This window comes from Somniosus microcephalus, chromosome 6 (assembly GCF_052327205.1).
Source record: "Somniosus microcephalus isolate GS21.2 chromosome 6, FLI_Smic_1.0, whole genome shotgun sequence".
NCBI lineage: Eukaryota > Metazoa > Chordata > Chondrichthyes > Squaliformes > Somniosidae > Somniosus > Somniosus microcephalus.
In genome coordinates this window covers 83309795-83330082 of record NC_140992.1, presented here as the reverse complement: position 1 = coordinate 83330082, position 20288 = coordinate 83309795, and positions in this window count along the sequence as shown.

The following is a 20288-nucleotide window of genomic DNA, read 5'->3' as shown; positions in this document are numbered from 1 at the left end:
TTTGTGCACGGACACAGATACCTTCATATACTCTTAATATATTGGATCACATGGCTGTAGATTTTGAATAGATTAAGGCCTTCTTTTACCTACATCAATATTAAAATGGCACTTTTGTCAGTCAGTAGATTGTGTCTAAAAATATTGTTAGCTTGGCTCTGTTAGTAACACTCTCACCTCTGAGTGTGCTGCATTGTCACAGGTGCCATCCTTTGGATGAGACAAAAAATAAAGATACACTTTACCTGTTGTACTGGATCAAGATGGCGTTAAAGATCATAGCATTATTTGAAAAGCAGGAAATTCGCTGGGTGTCCTGACAACATTCCTCTGTAAATGATTACTACCAAAAAGAGTTTACCTGTTATTCATCTCCTTGTTGTCTTGTGAATAGATTGCGAGAAGTGGAAGTGCAACGAGACCTGGGCGTCCTTGTGCACCAGTCGCTGAAAGTAAGCATGCAGGTGTAGCAGGCGGTTAAGAAGGCAAATGGTATGTTGGCCTTCGTAGCGAGAGGGTTTGAGTACAGGAACAAGGATGTCTTGCTGCAGTTGTACAGGGCCTTGGTGAGACCACATCTGGAGTATTGTGTGCAGTTTTAGTCGCCTTATCTGAGGAAGGATGTTCTTGCCATGGAGGGAGTGCAGCGAAGATTCACCTGGCTGATACCTGGGATGGCAGGAATGATGTATGAGGAGAGATTGGGTCGATTGGGCTTATACTCGCTGGCGTTTAGAAGATTGAGAGGGGATCTCATCGAAACTTATAAAATTCTAACAGGACTAGACAGACTAGATGCTGGAAGGGTGTTCCCAATGGTCGGGGAGTCCAGAACCAGGGGTCACAGTCTAAGGATAAAGGGTAAGCCATTTAGGACAGAGATGCGGAGGAATTTTTTCACCCAGAGAGTGGTGAACCTGTGGAATTCTCTACCACAGAAGACAGTGGAGGCCAATTCATTAAATATATTCAAGAAGGAGTTGGATATATTTCTTAAGACTAAAGGGATCAAGGGATATGGAGAGAAGGCAGGAACAGGGTACTGAATTTGAACGATCAGCCATGATCTCATTGAATGGCAGAGCAGGCTCGAGGGGCCGAATGGCTTACTCCTGCTCCTATCTTCTATGTTTCTATGTGAAGTATTGCTGTGTGGGAAATGACTGTTGCATCTGTTTAAATTCACTTCACTTCAAAAGTAATTCCCTGTATTTGAAGTGCTTTGAGAGGATTCTGAGAATTGATAAACCACTATGTAAATGCAAGTCCTTTTAATACTGGCTATAATTCTGCAGAAGCCTGTGGTAAACATTGATAGATTTACATAGAACTGGGGCTCAGAAAAATGCTATTAATTTCTCAATACATTATATTTTTTCGTGTGGTATTTTAATCACAAAGCCATAAGCTCCAAACTGCAGCTGCTATTGCTATTGGGAAATAAGTACTGGCAGATAAAGTAGTATGCAGAAATAAAATGAAAATGCAATGAAAATGCACATGTGCCTCAACATTTCAAGCATTGCCACTAGCTCTTTGTATGCGGGTTCCTGCTGTATTAATAATATATTTCAGAATATGTTGCTATGGATCTTATCAGAACATCCAAGGCTACTGGGAATCAGCATTGTTGGAGTAAGATAAAGTAACAGAAATGCCATGTTGGAGTGTGGTATATATTTTATTGAAACACTGTATGACGTAAAGAGCTAGTTCCGTCTCAATTCAGAAGCGCACTAAAACTTCATGTTATTGGAAACTGGGGTGAGGTGGCGGGGTTGGGGGGGGAGGGAGGGGGGGAGGAATCAGCCTGCGTAAGAAAGCATGAATTCATAAATAAATTACAAGAGATTAATTTTCATCTGAAACAGATTTCAGTGGTGTGGTAAACCACTGTCATACCTGTCTGTGTCTGTATGTGTATTCCACTAGGTACAGGTCTGGACATGCCTCGGCTGACTCCTCCCACTATTCCAGGTATATAAGTGACTACCTCCCAGTCCCTTAGTATTCTGGACGGGTCGACCACTCGAGACAAGACCTTCATTCTTTAGTTAATAAAAGCCTGATTGTTACTCGCTCAACTTCAGTCTTTTGAGTAATTGATGGCGCATCAATTTTATTAACTAAATTTTTTATAATGGAGAAGATCCTCACACCAGCATGCCTGGACCTGGACAGTCGGGAAGCGGACGCTTCCACCAAGTTTGCTCACTGGCTCACGTGCTTCGAGACATTCCTGACTGCCTCCACTGCGGTCGAAACGGATGCGGACAAACTGTCTGTCCTGATCTCCAAGGTGAACCACCGAGTGTACTCAGTCATCCGGGATGCGACCTCGTACACAGCCGCCCTCCAGCTCCTCAAGACCCAGTACACGCGCCCTGTGAACGAAGTATACGCCAGGCACCTCCTGGGGAGTCGCAAGCAACAACCTGGGGAATCGACTGAGGAATACCTCCAAGCACTGTCCGTGCTTGGCCGGGCCTGTGGGTGTAAGGCGGTAACGCCCACTAAGTACACGGAGGAACTGATCCGGGATGCCTTCGTAGCGGGCCACAGGTCCAACTACACCCGACAGCGACTGCTGGAGCAGAGTGACCTCACCCTCGACAAAGCCTCCGACATCGCACTAACGCTGGACGCAGCCTTCCGGGGCATGGATGCCTACTCCTCTGCACCGTGGACGCCGCGGGGAACGACAACCTGGGACACGGTAGGACAGCCCCATAGCACCGTGCCACCCCAGCCACAGCCCAACAACGGCCCAACTACCGCAGCAGTGTCCCAAAGCCAGACAGCAGTATCCCAAGGCCAGAAATGCTACTTCTGTGGCCAGGCCAAACACCCCAGAGCGCGCTGCCCGGCGAAGAATGCAACCTGCTCGGGCTGCGGGAAAAAGGGACACTACGCCAGCGTCTGCAAGGCCAAAGCCACCCCGAACGCCAGCAGCGCCGCGTGTGGGCCGTGCGAGCCGCCATCTTGGGCCTCCCCAGCCATGTGCGAACCACCGCAGCAGCAGCCATCTTGGACGACTCCAGCCACATGGGAATCATGGGCGCCGCCATCTTGGACACCAGCCGGGACGCAGCAGACCGCCAACCCCCACCCATCTGATACTCGCAGCGACACACCGACCCCTACGCTGGCCTCTGTGACGCTGGACCAAACGAGACCGCACCAGTTAGCTCGGTCCAAAATGGACGTTAAGGTAAACGGCCATGCAATAAACTGCCTTTTTGACTCCGGGAGCACAGAGAGCTTCATCCACCCCGACACGGTGCGGCGTTGCTCTCTCCCAGTCCTGCCTGCGCACCAGCGGATTTCTATGGCCTCCGAGTCCCAGTCAGCGGACATTGGCGGCTACTGCGTGGTGACACTAGTAGTAGACGGGACTGTGTTCAATAATTTTAAACTCCTGGTCCTGCCCGACCTCTGCGCTGCCGTTCTACTGGGGTTGGATTTCCAGTGCCACCTCAAAAGCGTTACGATGGCGTACGGTGGCCCCCTCCCCCCACTCACAGTCCGCAGCCAGCAGCCTCCAAATTGCCCGCCGCGCACTAGATGCAACCTCTCCACACTCAGAGTCCCACCCCCCCCACTGTTTGCTAACCTCACCCCTGACTGTAAGCCCATCGCCACAAAGAGCAGGCGATACAGTGCCGGGGACAGGGTTTTCATCAAAACCGAAGTGGAACGGCTCCTGAAGGAGGGGATTATTGAGGGCAGCTCCAGCCCCTGGCGAGCCCAGGTTGTGGTCGTTAAGACCGGCGAGAAACAACGCCTGGTCATCGACTACAGCCAAACAATAAACCGCTACACCCTGCTGGACGCCTACCCACTCCCCCGCATAGCTGACATGGTCAACCAGATCGCGCAGTACCGCGTCTTTTTGACCATTGACCTGAAATCAGCGTACCACCAGCTCCCCATCAGCCCTGAAGACCGCCAGTATACTGCTTTTGAGGCAAACGGCCGCCTCTATCACTTCCTTAGGGTTCCCTTCGGCGTTACCAACGGGGTCTCCGTCTTCCAAAGGGAGATGGACCGGATGGTCGATCAAAACGAGCTGCAGGCCACTTTCCCTTACCTAGATAATGTGACCATCTGCGGCCATGACTTGCAGGACCATGACGCAAACCTCGAGAAATTCCTCCGCACCGCCCAACTCCTGAACCTGACATATAACAAGGAGAAGTGCATATTCCGCACAGACCGCCTCGCCATCCTTGGCTGTGTTGTAGAACACGGGGTCATCGGTCCCGACCCGGACCGGATGCGTCCCCTTATGGAACTCCCACTGCCCCACTGCCTAAAAGCTCTGAAGAGGTGCCTAGGGTTTTTTTCCTACTACGCTCAGTGGGTCCCCTACTATGCAGACAAAGCCCGTCCGCTGATCAAGTCCACCTCTTTTCCCGTGACGGCAGAGGCCCGCTTAGCCTTCCACCGTATCAAGGAAGACATTGCCAAAGCCACCATGCACGCAGTGGACGAATCCATCCCCTTCCAGGTGGAAAGCGATGCGTCCGACTTCGCTCTGGCCGCCACCCTTAATCAGGCGGGGAGACCTGTGGCATTCTTCTCACGAACCCTCCAGGGCCCGGAGACCAGACACTCCGCGGTCGAGAAGGAGGCCCAGGCTATCGTGGAGGCTGTGCGTCATTGGAGGCACTACCTGGCCGGAAAACGATTTACCCTGCTCACTGACCAGCGTTCAGTTGCTTTTATGTTCAACAACAAGCAGAGGGGCAAAATCAAAAATGACAAGATCTTGAGGTGGAGAATCGAACTTTCCACCTACAATTACGAGATCTTGTACCGGCCTGGGAAGCTCAATGAACCCCCAGATGCCCTATCGCGTGGCACCTGCGCCAGCGCGCAGATCGATAGGCTGAGGGCCCTCCACAATGACCTCTGCCACCCGGGGGTCACCAGGTTCTTCCACTTCATCAAGGCCCGCAACCTGCCTTACTCCATTGAGGAGGTCAGGACCATGACCAAGAACTGCCAAGTCTGCGCTGAGTGCAAACCGCACTTTTATAGACCAGACAGAGCCCACCTGATAAAAGCCACTCACCCTTTCGAACGCCTGAGCGTCGATTTTAAAGGGCCTCTCCCCTCCTCCGACCGCAATGTGTACTTCCTCAACATCATTGACGAGTACTCCCGGTTCCCGTTCGCTTTCCCCTGCCCGGACATGACCAGTGCCACGGTCATTAAATGTCTGAACAGCCTCTTCACCCTGTTCGGTTTCCCCAGCTATATCCATAGCGACCGGGGCTCATCGTTTATGAGCGACGAACTCCGCCAGTACCTGCTCGCTAGGGGTATTGCCACAAGCAGGACCACCAGTTACAACCCCCGGGGGAACGGACAGGTGGAAAGAGAGAATGCAACTGTTTGGAAGGCTGCCCTACTAGCCTTAAAGTCTAGGGGCCTTCCGACCTCCCGCTGGCAGGAGGTGCTCCCCGATGCGCTCCACTCGATTCGGTCACTTCTCTGCACTGCCACCAATGCCACCCCTCACGAGAAAATGTTTGTCTTCCCAAGGAAGTCCACATCGGGGACATCGTTACCGCCATGGCTGACGTCCCCAGGGCCGGTACTACTGAGAAGACACGTGAGGGCCAATAAAACGGACCCCCTGGTCGAGAGGGTCGACCTCCTCCACGCCAACCCCCAGTACGCTTACATTGCGTACCCGGACGGGCGGGAGGACACAGTCTCCATACGAGACCTCGCACCCTCGGGGACCGCTGTAACCCACTACCCATTACCACCCCCCCCCACGACCCGATATCCAACCCCAGCAGCCGGCTCGCCTTGGACCGTCACCCATGAGGACTACACTCCAGGGCCCCAGCCTACACGGGACGCGACGCCGGAAGCTCCACCACCCCTGCCGTCGCCACGTCGATCACAGCGGCAGACAAGACCTCCGGAGAGACTCCAATACACGAACTTTTAAATACACTTCACCCCGCCGGACTCATTTTTAAACAAGGGGTGAATGTGGTAAACCACTGTCATACCTGTCTGTGTCTGTATGTGTATTCCACTAGGTACAGGTCTGGACATGCCTCGGCTGACTCCTCCCACTATTCCAGGTATATAAGTGACTACCTCCCAGTCCCTTAGTATTCTGGACGGGTCGACCACTCGAGACAAGACCTTCATTCTTTAGTTAATAAAAGCCTGATTGTTACTCGCTCAACTTCAGTCTTTTGAGTAATTGATGGCGCATCAAGTGGTTTCTGGGGAACATACTCTTTCTGGCTGACTGGAATGCTGTCAGATAAGATGGTGCCGCATGTACAATGTTGGTTTGTTACCCATTGCTTTTGCTACACACAAAGGGGGAGAAATTCGGGATCGCCCCATTCGGGGCGTAAGTATCGGCCGGGCGCGAAATTTTGCGCCTGGTGCAAATTATCGCCACCTACTGATAAATTGGACTCCTTCGCCCCAGGAGGTGATTGGAGCGCTAAAACAGGCGCTGCACGACTGTCTTAAGGCACTAAGCCGGAGGAGCGAGGCGCTACCTCCGAGGGCGGGCGCAGCGCAGGTGCTGTCAGTTAGCGATTGCACACAGACACGCTGGCGCCAGTCAGCTCTTAAAGGGGAGGGTTGATCTTGAATTGCAGCCACACCCTGCGCATCAGAGCCCTGAATCTTGGCCTGGACAGACCTGTTGCCACATACTTAAGCCAAGGACCATGGAGAGGGCCAGGGAGCAAGCGCAGTAGTTCAGCGAGGGGGCCTTGGAGGCTCTGGTTGGCGCGGTGGAACGCAGGCGATCTCTCCTGTAACCGGACAGTGGCAGAAGACCGCTGCCCAGTGACTATCGAAAAGCTTGGAGGGAGGTGGCTCACAGAGTGACCTCCAGCAGCATGGTGCCTAGGACCCCTGTGCAATGCAGGAATAAGTTCAACGACCTCACTCGGGTCGTCAGGGTGAGTGCCCTTTTCAGAATCCTCTTCATCCCTGCATTTCGACCTCACTTTATGGCCAAAGGGTCCTGAAAGCCCCAATGCCCAGCACTCATCCAACACCTATGGCCCTTTCAGGAAACTCACATGCACATTCAGCACTTTGCACACTGTAAGGGCTATTCCACCATGGGAGGCAGTGCAGCCAAGATCAGGGCTGCACACTATAAGGGCTATTCGACCATGGGAGGCAGTGCAGCCAAGATCAGGGCTGCAAACTGTACTCAGACCCCGTCCTTTCTCTTGCAGGGCAAGCTGGCGCATAATAGGAGGCAGCAGCAACGGACCGGGGGAGGCCAGCCTCACCTTCAAGCCCTGACCAATCTGGAGCAGCGAGTCCAACGGATTATTGCAGGCCGGATGCTTGGCCCCGTCGCCACTGGAGATGCCGACCCTGTTCTGGACAGCAATGGTAACGTCATCACCTTTTTGACCTCTGTCCTTCCACTTGTTCCTCACACCAGCATCCTTTGACACTTTCGAGCCAAATCAGTACATTGCAGCACTCATGCCTCCCTTGCTGCCACCATGTCCTCACGCTAAAGCCACTCTTGTACCTCCCTGCTTTCAGATGCTGATTCACCAGGTGAGGAGGCGGGCCCTCAAGCTGCCACTGTGAGTGATTCTGAAGGCGACGACAAGGAGGAAGCCGGACCATCAGTGCCACCCTCAGCCAAGGCAGCCCATGGCCATAATGGGGACATGCCATCCCTGGAGGGGAGCAGGGGGGAATGGTCTGAGGAGGGTGAAGCTCCCCAGCGGGCTGCAGCAACGCGAGGGGGGTAGGGAAGCTCGGAGGCATGCATCTCCCCGGAGGGAGAGTCTGGCCTCGAGTCCTGCTGCACTGAGCGTGGACGAGGTGCGGGTCCTCGCTGAAATGAGTGCCCAGGCAGAGCACAGGCACACTGAGCTCATGGCTGCAGTGACAAGGATGCCAGATTCCATTGAGTCACTGGCAAGGAGTGTCCAGGACTTCGGCGCAGCACAGGCAAGGATTGTCCAGGACTTCGGCGCAACACAGGCACCTGCCACGCAATTGCTAAGTGCTGCAATGCAGTCAGTGGCTGGTCTCATGCAGACGCAGATTGAGACCACATAAGCAGTGACTGCTGCCATCCTGGCTGGATCGGGCAGGATTCCCCGGGGCCCTCACCGCGCTGCAGCAGGCCAGCAATCTGTGCTCCAGCAGATTGCTGTGTATGCTGCAGTGCTGCCTCGTGGGAGTGCCAGGGTGTCGGCTGAACAGGGAGTTGCTGTCCTCTCTCAGGATGACAGCATTCCTGCTGCCAGCACTGTCACTTCTCCACTGCAGCTGCCACCACCTGTAGGACAGACTGCTGCCGCCCATGCAGAGTTGGAGCAGTCAGCAGTCGGGCCCTCCAGGCCCAGAGCTGGTCCAGGCCGTCCCTCAAGGGCATCTGCAGTCTCAGTTTCTGACACTCAGCAGCCTTCCCCCAGCCTTGCTGCAGCCACTGGAGTCCCATTATGGAGGAGCTGCAGGGTGGGAAGGGGCCAATCTCGCAAGCGAAGCAGATCACCCTCGAAGGGCAAAAAGTAGGAGGTGTGGCAAAATGTTGTTAATTGTTTTATTGAAGGCCGAGGATCGTGGTCATATTTTTGTTACTGTTTAGGTCATTGTCTCCAGGTTGTGAGAGCCAGTTATGTGACTGACTGTTTTTTTGGGGGTTTCTTTCTATTACTTTGTCATGCGGGAAGGGTACACAGTTTGTTAAATAAAGAAGTGTCTTTATTCAGAATGTGCATGTTTGCTCTTTGAACTAATTGTTGCCTTGACCGGCTTAGGGGTTGCGGCACGATTCCATTCAGGTTCTTTGAATGGCAGAAGCCATTCCCTCAGAGGGGGCCGAGAAGCGACTTGCTAGAAGCCGCTGACAGATGGCCCTTGCACTTTGTGCCTCCCTCCTGTCTTGGTGCTGCTGCTGCTCCTCCTCCTCCTCCTCCTCCTCCTCCTCCTCTGCTGGTGCCCCAATGTCTGGTGGCATTGGCTGAGTCCTGAGGATTGCCAGGTTATGCAGCATGCAGCACACAACAACGAAGTGGGAGACTCGCTCAGGTGAGTACTGAAGTTGAAACATAGAAACATAGAAGATAGGAGCAGGAGTAGGCCATTCGGCCCCTCGAGCCTGCTCTGCCATTCAATGCGATCATGGCTGATCATCCAAATTCAGTACCCGGTCCCTGCCTTCTCCCCATACCCCTTGATCCCTTTAGCCTTAAGAAATATATCCAACTCCTTCTTGAATGTATTTAATGAACTGGCCTCCACCGCCTTCTGTGGTACAGAGTTCCACAGGTTCACCACTCTCTGGGTGAAGAAATTCCTCCTCATTTCTGTCCTAAATGGCCTACCCTTTATCCTTAGACTGTGTCCCCTGGTTCTGGACTCCCCGGCCATCGGGAATATCCTTCCTGCATCTAGTCTGTCCAGTCCTGTCAGGATTTTATAAGTTTCAATGAGATCACCTCTCATTCTTCTAAACTCCAGCGAGTACAAGCCCAATCGACCCCATCTCTCCTCATACGTCATTCCTGCCATCCCAGGTATCAGCCTGGTGAATCTTCGCTGAACTCCTTCCATGGCAAGAACACCCTTCCTCAGATAAGGTGACCAAAACTGCACACAATACTCAAGATGTGGTCTCATCAAGGCCCTGTACAACTGCAGCAAGACATCCTTGTTCCTGTACTCAAACCCTCTCGCTACGAAGGCCAACATACCATTTGCCTTCTTAACCACCTGCTGCACCTGCATGCTTACCTTCAGCGACTGGTGCACAAGGACACCCAGGTCGCGTTGCACTTCCCCTTCTCCCAATCTATTGCCATTTAGATAATAATCTGCCTTACTGTTTTTGCCACCAAAGTGGATAACCTCACATTTATCCACATTATATAGCATCTGCCATGTTTCTGCCCAATCACCCAACATGTCCAAATCATCCTGGAGTTTCTCGGCATCCTCCTCACAGCACACACGCCCACCCAGCTTTGTGTCGTCTGCAAATTTGGAGATATTACATCTAGTTCCCTTGTCTAGATCATTTACATATATTGTGAATAGCTGGGGTCCAAGGACCGATCCCTGCGCTACCCCACTAGTCACTGCCTGCCACTCGGAAAAATACCCATTTATTCCAACTCTTTGCTTTCTGTCTGCCAACCAGTTCTCTATCCAAGTCAATACCTTGCCCCCAATCCCATGCGCCTTAATTTTACACGCTAATCTCTTATGCGGGACCTTATCGAAGTCCTTCTGAAAGTCCAGATACACCACATCCACTGGTTCTCCCTTATCTATATTACCAGTTACATTCTCAAAAAATTCCAGTAGATTAGTCAAGCACGATTTACCTTTTGTGAATCCATGTTGACTTTGTCCGATCCTGTCACTGTTTTCCAAGTGCTCTGCTATTACATCTTTTATAATGGACTCTAGCATTTTCCCCACTACCGATGTCAGGCTTACCGGTCTGTAATTCCCCGTTTTCTCTCTACCACCATTTTTGAATAGTGGGGTAACATTAGCTACCCTCCAATCCATGGGTACTGTTCCAGATTCCATCAAATGTTGGAAGATGATCAGCAATGCATCTACTCTTTCTAGGGCCACTTCTTTAAGTACCCTAGGATGTAGATTATCAGGCCCTGGGGATTTATCGGCCTTCAATCCTATCAATTTCCCTAACACCATTTCCCTACAAATACTGATTTCTTTCAGTTCCTCCCTTTCATCAGACCCTATGTTCCCCGACATTTCTGGGGGGTTATTTGTGTCCTCCTTTGTGAAGACAGAACCAAAATATGTATTTAGTTGGTCTGCCATTTCTTTGTTCCCCATTATAAATTCACCTGATTATGACTGCAAGGGACCTATGCTTGACTTCACCAATCTTTTTCTCTTCACATATCTATAAAAGCTTTTACAGTCAGTTTTTATGTTCCCTGCAAGCTTACTCTCATATTCTATTTTCCCCTTCTTAATTAATCCCTTTGTTCTCCTTTGTTGAATCCTAAACTGCTCCCAATCCTCAGGATTATTGCTTTTTCTGGCCAATTTATATGTCCTCTCCTTGGATCTTATGCTATCCCTAATTTCCCTTGTTAGCCACGGTTGAGTCACCTTTTTTGTTTTATTTTTATGCCAAACTGGGATGAACAAATTCTGTAGTTCATCCATGCGGCCTTTGAATGTTTGCCATTGCCTATCCACCGTCAACCCTTTGAGTGACATTCCCCAATCAATCCTACCCAACTCACACCTCAGACCATCGTAGTTTCCTTTATTTAAATTTAGGACCCTAGTCTCTGAGTCAACTACTTCATTCTCCATCTTAATGAAGAATTCGATCATATTATGATCGCTCCGACCCATGGGGCCTCGTACAACATGATTGCTAATTAATCCTTTCTCGTTACATAATACCCAGTCTAAGATGGCCTGATCTCTGGTTGGTTCCTCGACATATTGGTCCAGGAAACCATCCTGTTAACACTCCAGGAATTCCTCCTCCACAGTATTGTTACTAATTCGGTTAGCCCAATCTATATGTAGATTAAAGTCACCCATGATGACTGCTGTGCCCTTATTGCACGCTTCTTTAATTTCCCTTTTAATGCCATCCCCAACCTCCGCCTTACTGTTTGGAGGTCTATATACCACTCCCACTAACGTTTTCTGCCCCTTGGTATTTCTCAATTCTACCCATACAGATTCCACATCATCAGAGCTAATATCCTTCCTTACAATTGTGTTAATCCCTTCTTTAACCAGTAATGCTACCCCACCTCCGGGCTCCTCCGGAATGGTCCAGACAGCAGAACCATTGCTTGAGCACGCCGATTGTGTGCTCAACGATGTTCCTGGTAGCTTGATGTCTCTCATTGTATCGTTCTTCAGCAGGGGTGCTGGGCAAACAGAGCTGGGTCATCAGCCAGGTGCACAGAGGATAGCCCTTGTCCCCGAGAAGCCAGCCTCCTGGGTGAGCCGGGACCTCGAAAAGGTCTGCCACAGAAGTCTGGCACAGGATGAAGGTGTCATGGCTGCTGCCTGGAAAGTGGGCATTGACAGTGAGTATCAGCTGTCTGTGGTCACAGACCAACTGGACGTTCAACGAATGGAACCCCTTCTGGATGCGGCAATGTCCCCAGTAGCGGATTGAAAGGAGCCGGTGGCATAGAAGTTGAGAGCCACTGTGACCTTCACTGCCACCGACAGAGATATCCTGCTCCTCAGTTGAGGCTGCAGATCTGGTTGAAGCAGGTGGCAGAGCTCAGTGACAACCTCCTTGCTGAATCGCAGCCTCCGAAAACACTGCTCCTCAGACATATTGATGTATGAGAACTGTTGGCGGAAAACCCTGAGAGCGTAAGATCTCATGTGCCGATGCCTGTTGGCCCTCCTCTGTCTGGCCATGATTGCCACTCTCTCTCTGCGTCTCTGTGCCCTCACAATGTAATGGAGAAGCACGACGTTCCCATCCATTGCAGCCCCCATAATATGTGGCCACTCAAAGTTATGCCGGTGAAAAAGCAAAGTAACTACAAAGTTCTGGTCAGAAGCCAAAAGTACCTCAGCGAGCGCTGACTCAATGCAGAAATCTCTCTCCCTTTATCTCTCTGCAAATCTCTCTCTCTCAGAAGGAGTGGTCCAAAAATGGCTACCACAAAGAAGCCAGGAAGAGCCCCCTTTAAATAGCGCCCCCCCCCCAGCCCCACAGCAACTGGGAACCGTTCCAGTCAACCTGTCATTTGGAGCAACAGGCGGAAAGGTGGGGGGGGGGCGCCACTGAATTTCCGGTCCGGGGCGCCCCAAGGGCGTTGCACTCTGAAATGGCGTCAGGATCTGCGTGCGCAGCTGAGCGGGCGTTGCTGTTTAGCGCCACCACTAAATGTCCGCTCAATTTCGCAAGAGGCGCAGGTATCGCCGCGCTCGGGCGCTAGCTGATTCGCGCCCCACTTATCACCCTCTTAAGGTGCTAACGGGTGGCATAACCAACTGAATTTCTCCCCCAAAGCATTTTGAAAATGTGATTTAAATGAAGTTTTGATATCAAATTGTTTCACATGCTTATTGGGTTAAATATATATGACATGAGACATTTGCATTTTCTACTTTGGTTACATGATCTGTTGGCATGAAATTGAGAATATATAGGTATGCTTTGAAGAGAACAAAACAAGTTTGTTGAAAAATTCAAACTGCTTAAAACTATGTAAATGTATCTATTTGATTTTATTTTGATCTGAATTGTAATATATTTTCTAACATTTCCGGCACTCCCTTCCTAGGAATAAAATAAGAAGACAAAGGTTAATACCATGACATTCCCATTTGAATTAGGCTGAGGCGGGGTTTAAACATATCAACTGAAATGCAAATAAATCTAATAGAATTATTTTCCTCACTCATGTCAGGATTATTTTGTAAAATAACGTTATCAGAACATAGGAAGGTAGAAATAAGAAAATGAGTCAGCCCATTCAACTCACTGCATCACTTAGTTCCTTTTTCAAAACTGCGTTATCTATTTTTTACCCCTCCCCCAAAAACATAACCTTTTCTTCCTTAAACCCATATGCCTCGACTCCCTGTTGAGTCAGTAATTTATCTAATTCCTTCTTGTTTCAATTAAGTCAGTATTAATCAAGCTAAGTAAAAGCCTATTCGCTAAGTTCTGAGCATATTTGGTTTTTTAAATGCTAAAATCTTTTTAATTATTGCACTGATGGTGACAAACTTATTTATTTGGCTGAAAGCCTTCCTATTCTATTTTACACAACAAAGCTTAATCTGATTATACCTACTGCATAAGCAGGTCAGTCTTAAATCTTAAGGCTAGTTGTAGCATACTGCGAAATCACCCCCGAGCAATTCGTAACCACAATTTTGTTTAGGACATGTATAATAAATCTTTGTTTATATTATGACCGGTGTTGAAAAGAATAGGAGACAACTTTTTAATAACTTTTATGATGTCCAATGTTTCTGGAAGTCTCACATGTAGACAAATGGTGACTGCAACATATTATTAAGGGCGTCATTATACTACATTATGCTGGATTGTGCGATCCTGCGATGCATAGCTTGCAAACCCAAGTTATACACATATGCTCAGCGCAGTTTAATTTTAATGTTAGGACAGGATCAGCTGAAGCTTGATTGGAATTTGTTTTTAAACTTGGCTTTACATCAGACTACAGTTATACTTGTGGATCCAAGGAGATGTGGTCTTCAGTTCATCCTACAATCAAATTGATAATCTGATATACTGCCACTTTTGTTTTATTACACATCCAAAACTGCCTAGTACCTGTGAAAGCTGGAATATAACAACAGCATTAGTTGGTGGCTGGCAAAAATTTCCAAGACTTATTTTCCCCCATCAATTTGAAAATGCTTCAATTTATTTGAGTTCAAGCAGAAAGCAATGAGATGTTCTATGAACTGGAAGAATAGATGCAAAGCAGCTTTTGGTGTCCGTCAATGTGAAAGTTACTGTCTAACACAGTTGTCAGAATCCTTGGTGCACTAAAGCCAAATCAGTCTGATAGCCATCCCCGGGAGATTGCCTCACACCAGTCCCCTTGATTGCAGTATAACTCTAGGTCGGCGGACCTCATGGCTAATTTATAAACGTATGTTTCAATGTTTTTAATGTGAGGAGAAAGCAGCCACTCCCAGAAGTTATTGACTAACATCGCAAATTAGCTGGCCAGGTAGTGCAGCCCTGCACACGCCCACACACAAATACACTGAACTCCTTTGTTGCTAACTCCAGTGAGAGCAGTGGACAATCACCAATATAACTCTGGTCTGCCAGCTATAAATCACACTCCAGGCTGAAACCAGTAACTACAAAATAACTGGGCTTTAGTAACTCATTGTTTGCAGAGTTGTAGCTTCAATTACTGTCAGATTTCATTTTATTTTGAAAAATAATTTGCCACAGTTAATTAATTCCTTGTAATGAATATATATACACATATTAGGAATATACTTCTGAAATGCTAATAAAAATTGTAAAATAACTAATTTATTCCTGTATTTATTTATGCAATATAGCCACAAATAAATACGGTGCAAGGAAAGGCAATAAATGTTAGGTGCAGTGAAGATGTTTTCCATCACTGCCTTGATATTGTTGCCATTGTAGTAAACCAGGGTTTGTACCAATATTATATTAAGCTTAGAAAATGTTAGGATAAAATGAGCAGTCAACATCAAAGTTATGAAGATTTATAAACTGCTAAGAAAATTTAAAGGGCTTTTAGCAGAAAATCTGTGCTGTGTAACTTTGAACATCTTACATTGACTCAAACTGCTAATCTAATTTTAATTTTTGTTGTATGAATTGACTGTTCCGCCCTTCTACCTGGGCTTTGAAATGATAATGAGCAAGTGGCACCAAACAGGTTATATATTCCAATTCAAAAAGGGGGACTTCAAATATAAGGTTTATAACGCCCCCTCCTCATCAATCATGATTGAACAAACATCATGTACAAGAAGTGATACTCATTGGCTACTGTAGTTCAGAAAAAGGAAATATATGTATTTTTAAACATATTGCAACTACCTCTGGCTGCTCCATTCTTAGTTCTTTTTCATCTATTGTGTTCTTCATCGAATATTTTGGTACCACTATAACCTCTGATATCAAATAGAAATCCAACAGCCCCTAAATTTTTAAGGCTATCTGCAAAAGAAAACTTGCCTTGCTTTAGAGGACTGGATGCACATGGATGTGGCTGTCTTTTGAGGCTCAATGTAGATTTTGCTGTTGTTTCTTAAAGCATTTTAGCATTTCTAAAATGTATCCCTTAAAAAGGGTTTTCATTCAGAAGGGAATCTCCAACCACTCCTTTATGAAAAGTGAGATACAACAGCAACAAAAAAAGTAAGATGGAAAAATAAGAATAAAGAACATTCTTATCCAAATCTACAACAGACCATGTTGAATGCTATACTCCTTTTTTAAGTTAACTAATTTAAAACAAAAAGCTCCAGATTTCCCTTTCATGACAAATATAAATTGTTTTTGTAACTGATGCAAACTCCAAAATTAGTCAATGTCCATTTCAAAAATATTTTCTTCAATCCTAAAGCAAAGATGTCAGTCAGGAAGCGAACAATTAATTTAGCAGAAGGGAAGAAGCTTCTTGTCTGAAATTTGGGAGCTATTATTATGCTTCTAAGCAATTCAAGATGTTACCAGGTGATGTCTCTGCTAAGTTTTCTTGTTACAATACAGATTTTACTTACAGAGTATTGTAATTGCAGTTACTGTAATTGCAGTTAAGGTCCAAAAGCCATTTGTAAACATTGCAAATGCAAAAAATGAATTTGCAAATGAATTTCTTGAATTAGCTACTGATACCAGTAATGACTCAGAAGAAAATGTTCTCCATTTGAATATGATCTGACCAAAATTATATATTATATATGTTGAATCCGTGATTCTTAAAGTATGATGTTTTCCAATAACTACACGGAGGCTGTAACTTAACAATCAACAGGTGTTTACTGGAGGAGGGTAGTCTCAAGACTGACAGTACAGAGGTATGCTCAAGGCTTATATACAGGTGTGGTCACTGCCGGTACTACAGTATACAGGAGCTGTAAAAGTAGTTCTCTCTTAAAGGTACATACACTACAATTCCTCCCCTTTTAGATTAGCAGTACCCATAATATTCAAATAACAATTAACACTTTAACATGCACCTTAAACAGAAATAGTCCATTTATAGATTCAGGCCTAGAAATTCATTATAGCCACTTTTGGGGCGGTAAAGTCAGGCGGCCGCTAAAGTTTGCGCCCGGCGCAAATTCGAGGCCACTTCTCCGATATTCATTAGCTTCGCCCTAAGAGTTTGCTCGAGCGCTAAAACTGGCGATGCACGCCTCTCTTTAGGCGCTAAGCCGGAGGTGCTGAGCGAGAGCGCCGAGGCCGGGCGCAGCACAGGTGCAGCCATTTCTTGATTGACAGCAGACACCCTGGTGCCGGCCAGCTCTTAAGGGGGAAGGGTCGACTTGGTCTGCTGCCACGCCCTGGATAGTGGAGCCCTGCAGCTAGGCCTGAACACTGCTGCTGGACCCAAATAGCGCCTGAAACCATGGAGAAGGACCGTGAACGAGCGCAGCGCTTCTCAGAGCTTGATCTGAGGGTGCTGGTTGGTGCTGTGGAGAAGAGACGCCATATTTTGTTTCCGGACAATGGCAGGAAGCCGCCGGCCCACGTCTACCGGAGAGCCTGGAGGCATGTCACCACCAAGGTGTCATCCAACAGCGAGGTCCCCAGGAGCAGTGTCCAATGCCGCAAAAAGCTAAATGACCTCGCCAGGATTGTCAGGGTGAGTACCCTTTCCAGTGTCCTCCTCATCCTTGCATGTGCACCTCACATTATGGGCAAAGGGACCTGAAAGCCCTAGTGGCCAGCCCTCATGCGGCAGCTATGGGACACTCATGAACATCAATTGCACATTGTGCACTTAACACACTGGCCAGGCTATTCGACCATGGGAGGCAGTGCACACAAGATCAGGGCTACACACTGGCCAGGCTATTCAACCATGGGAGGCAGTGCACACAAGATCAGGGCTACACACTGTACTTAGAGGCCGTCCTTTCTCTTGCAGGCCAAGCTGGCCAATAATAAGAGGAGCCGGACTGCGACCGGGGGAGGCAGACCCCAGATCCAGCCACTCACCGAGCTGCAACATCGCGTGGAGCGCATCATGGGTGCCCGGGTGATTGGCCCCGTTGCATCTGGAGATGCCGACCCTGTTCTGGGCACCAATGGTAAGGACATCACCTTTTGGACCTCTCTCGTCCCACTTGCGCATCAGATCTACATCCTTTGCCACTGTCCGACCAATGCGCTGAATGCCACCACTCATGCATCCCTCGCTGACGCCCTCTCCTCACTCTAAAGCTACTCTTGTGCCTTCCTGCTTTCAGATGGTGAGGAGGAGGTCCCTGAAGTTGCCAGTGACAGCCCCTCAGAAGAGGAGGAGGAGGAGGAGCAAGAGGCAGGCGGCCCATCAGGGGAACCCTCAGCCGCGGCAACCCATGCCAATGTAGGGGACACGTCTTCCCTGGAGGGGAGCGTGGGGGAAGTGTCGGAGGGGAGGGTAGCTCCTGGGACCAGCGGCCTGCAGAAACACGGGAGGGGGGTGGAAGCTCAGCGGCCTTCTCCCCAGAGGGGGGAAGGGTTGGAGGGGAGTCCAATTGCTGGGCCCAGCGGCGTCCAGCAACGCAGGAAGGGTCGGCCAGCTCGGCGGCCTTCTCCCCAGAGGGAGAGTCCGGCCTCCAGTCCGGAGACGGCCAACGCCGAGGAGATGCGCTGCCTTGAGGACTTGTCCGCGGACTCGGAGCGCCGGCACACGGAGCTCATGGGGGTAGTGGCACGGTTGCCTGAGGCCATCGAGTCCCTATCTCAGAGTGTGACCGAGTTCGGGGCCTCACAGGCCACCAGTCGGGCGGAATTCGGGGCAGCTCAGGCAGCGAGTGGCCAGGTGATCAGTGGTGCCGTGCAGTCACTGGGTGCTCTGATGCGGTCACTGAACAGGTCAACACGGGCACTCACTGCTGCCACACTCGCTGTGTCAGCCAGGCATCGCCAGGGCACCCGGCGCGCTGCAGCAGCACAGCAGTCTGTCCCTCGGCAGATTGGTGCGCATGCTGCAGTGCTGGCCCGGCCGAGTGCCAGTGTCTCAGGCGACCAGCGAGCGCCTGCCATCCACCAGCTTGCCCCCATTCCTCCAGCCGCCACTGCCACTCCCCCAGTGGAGCTGCCAGGAGCTGCTGCAGCGACTGATGCTGGCCAGCCACAGCTGCAGCATTCACCAGCCGGCCCCTCGATGGCCAGACGTCGTCTAGGCCGACCCCCAAGGGCATCTGCCGTCACGACATGTGCCCCTCAGGAGCCTGCCCCCAGCTTTGCAGCAGCCAATGGCCTCACTTTGAGGAGGAGCAGCAGGGCGTGCAGGGGCCGCCAAAGTTCGCAGAAGGCATCGCCCTCGCGGGCCACTAAGTAGAGGGTGTGTCCAAATGTTGTGTTTTCTGGAATGTGTGTTTTGTGAAGGCCGAGGATGAAGGCCATTTATGTTTACATCTTTTGTTAATGCTCCCCAGGTTGTGGGAGTGAGTCATGTGTGTGAGTGTTTTTTGGGGGCTTCGTCTGTTTTTGGTTTTCATGTGGGACGGGCCCTGAGTTTGTACAATAAACCATTTTATTTATTCACATTGTCCATGTTTGATCTTTGAAGTGTTTGTTGCCTTAACCGGCTGACGGCTTGCGGAGCGGCTGCAATCATGTTCTTTCATTGGCACAAGCCATTCCCTGACAGGGGGCCTAGAAGTGACGGTCAATAAGCCGCCGACGGGCGGCCCTTGGACCTTCTGCCTCCCTCCTGGGCTGGTACTCCTCGTCCTCCTCCTCCTCCTGCTCCTCCTCCTGAGGTGGTGGTCCAACGTGAGGTGGCAGTGCCTGAGTCCTGCGGATAGCCAGGTTGTGCAGCATGCAGCAAACGACGACGAATTGGGAGACTCGCTCCTGCGAATACTGGAGGGCTCCCCCGGAGTGATCCAGACAGCGGAACCGTTGCTTGAGGACGCCGATTGTTTGTTCTATGATGTTCCTAGTCGCTTGATGGCTCTCGTTGTATGCCTCTTCAGCAGGGGTCGTGGGCGCGCGGAGCGGGGTCATGAGCCAGGTACACAAAGGATAGCCTTTGTCCCCGATAAGCCATCCTCTTGGGTGAGGCTGTGCCTGGAACATGTCAGCCACAGTTGTCTGTCGCAGGATAAAGGCATCGTGGCTGCTGCCTGGAAAGCGGGCATTGACAGCTAGGATGCGCTGCCTGTGGTCACACACCAGCTGTACGTTGAGGGAATGGTAGCCCTTCCGGTTGCGGTAATCCTCGGCATGCTCCAGAGGTGCCCGCAAAGCCACATGCGTGCAGTCAATGGCGCCCTGCACCATGGGGAAGCCCGCTATTCTTGCAAATCCCACTGCACGCTGCTGCTGCTTCTCCAGGGTCATGGGGAAGGAGATGAATTGACGTCTCCTTCTGAAAAGGGCATTGGTCACCTGGCGGATGCAGCAATGCACGGCGAACTGGGAGATGTTAGCGATGTCCCCAGCAGCGGATTGGAAGGAGCCGGTGGCATAGAAGTTGAGAGCCACCGTCACCTTCACTGCCACCGACAGAGACGTCCTGCGCATCAGCTGTGGACGCAGATCTCTGTGCAGCAGCTGGCAGATGTCTGCAACCACC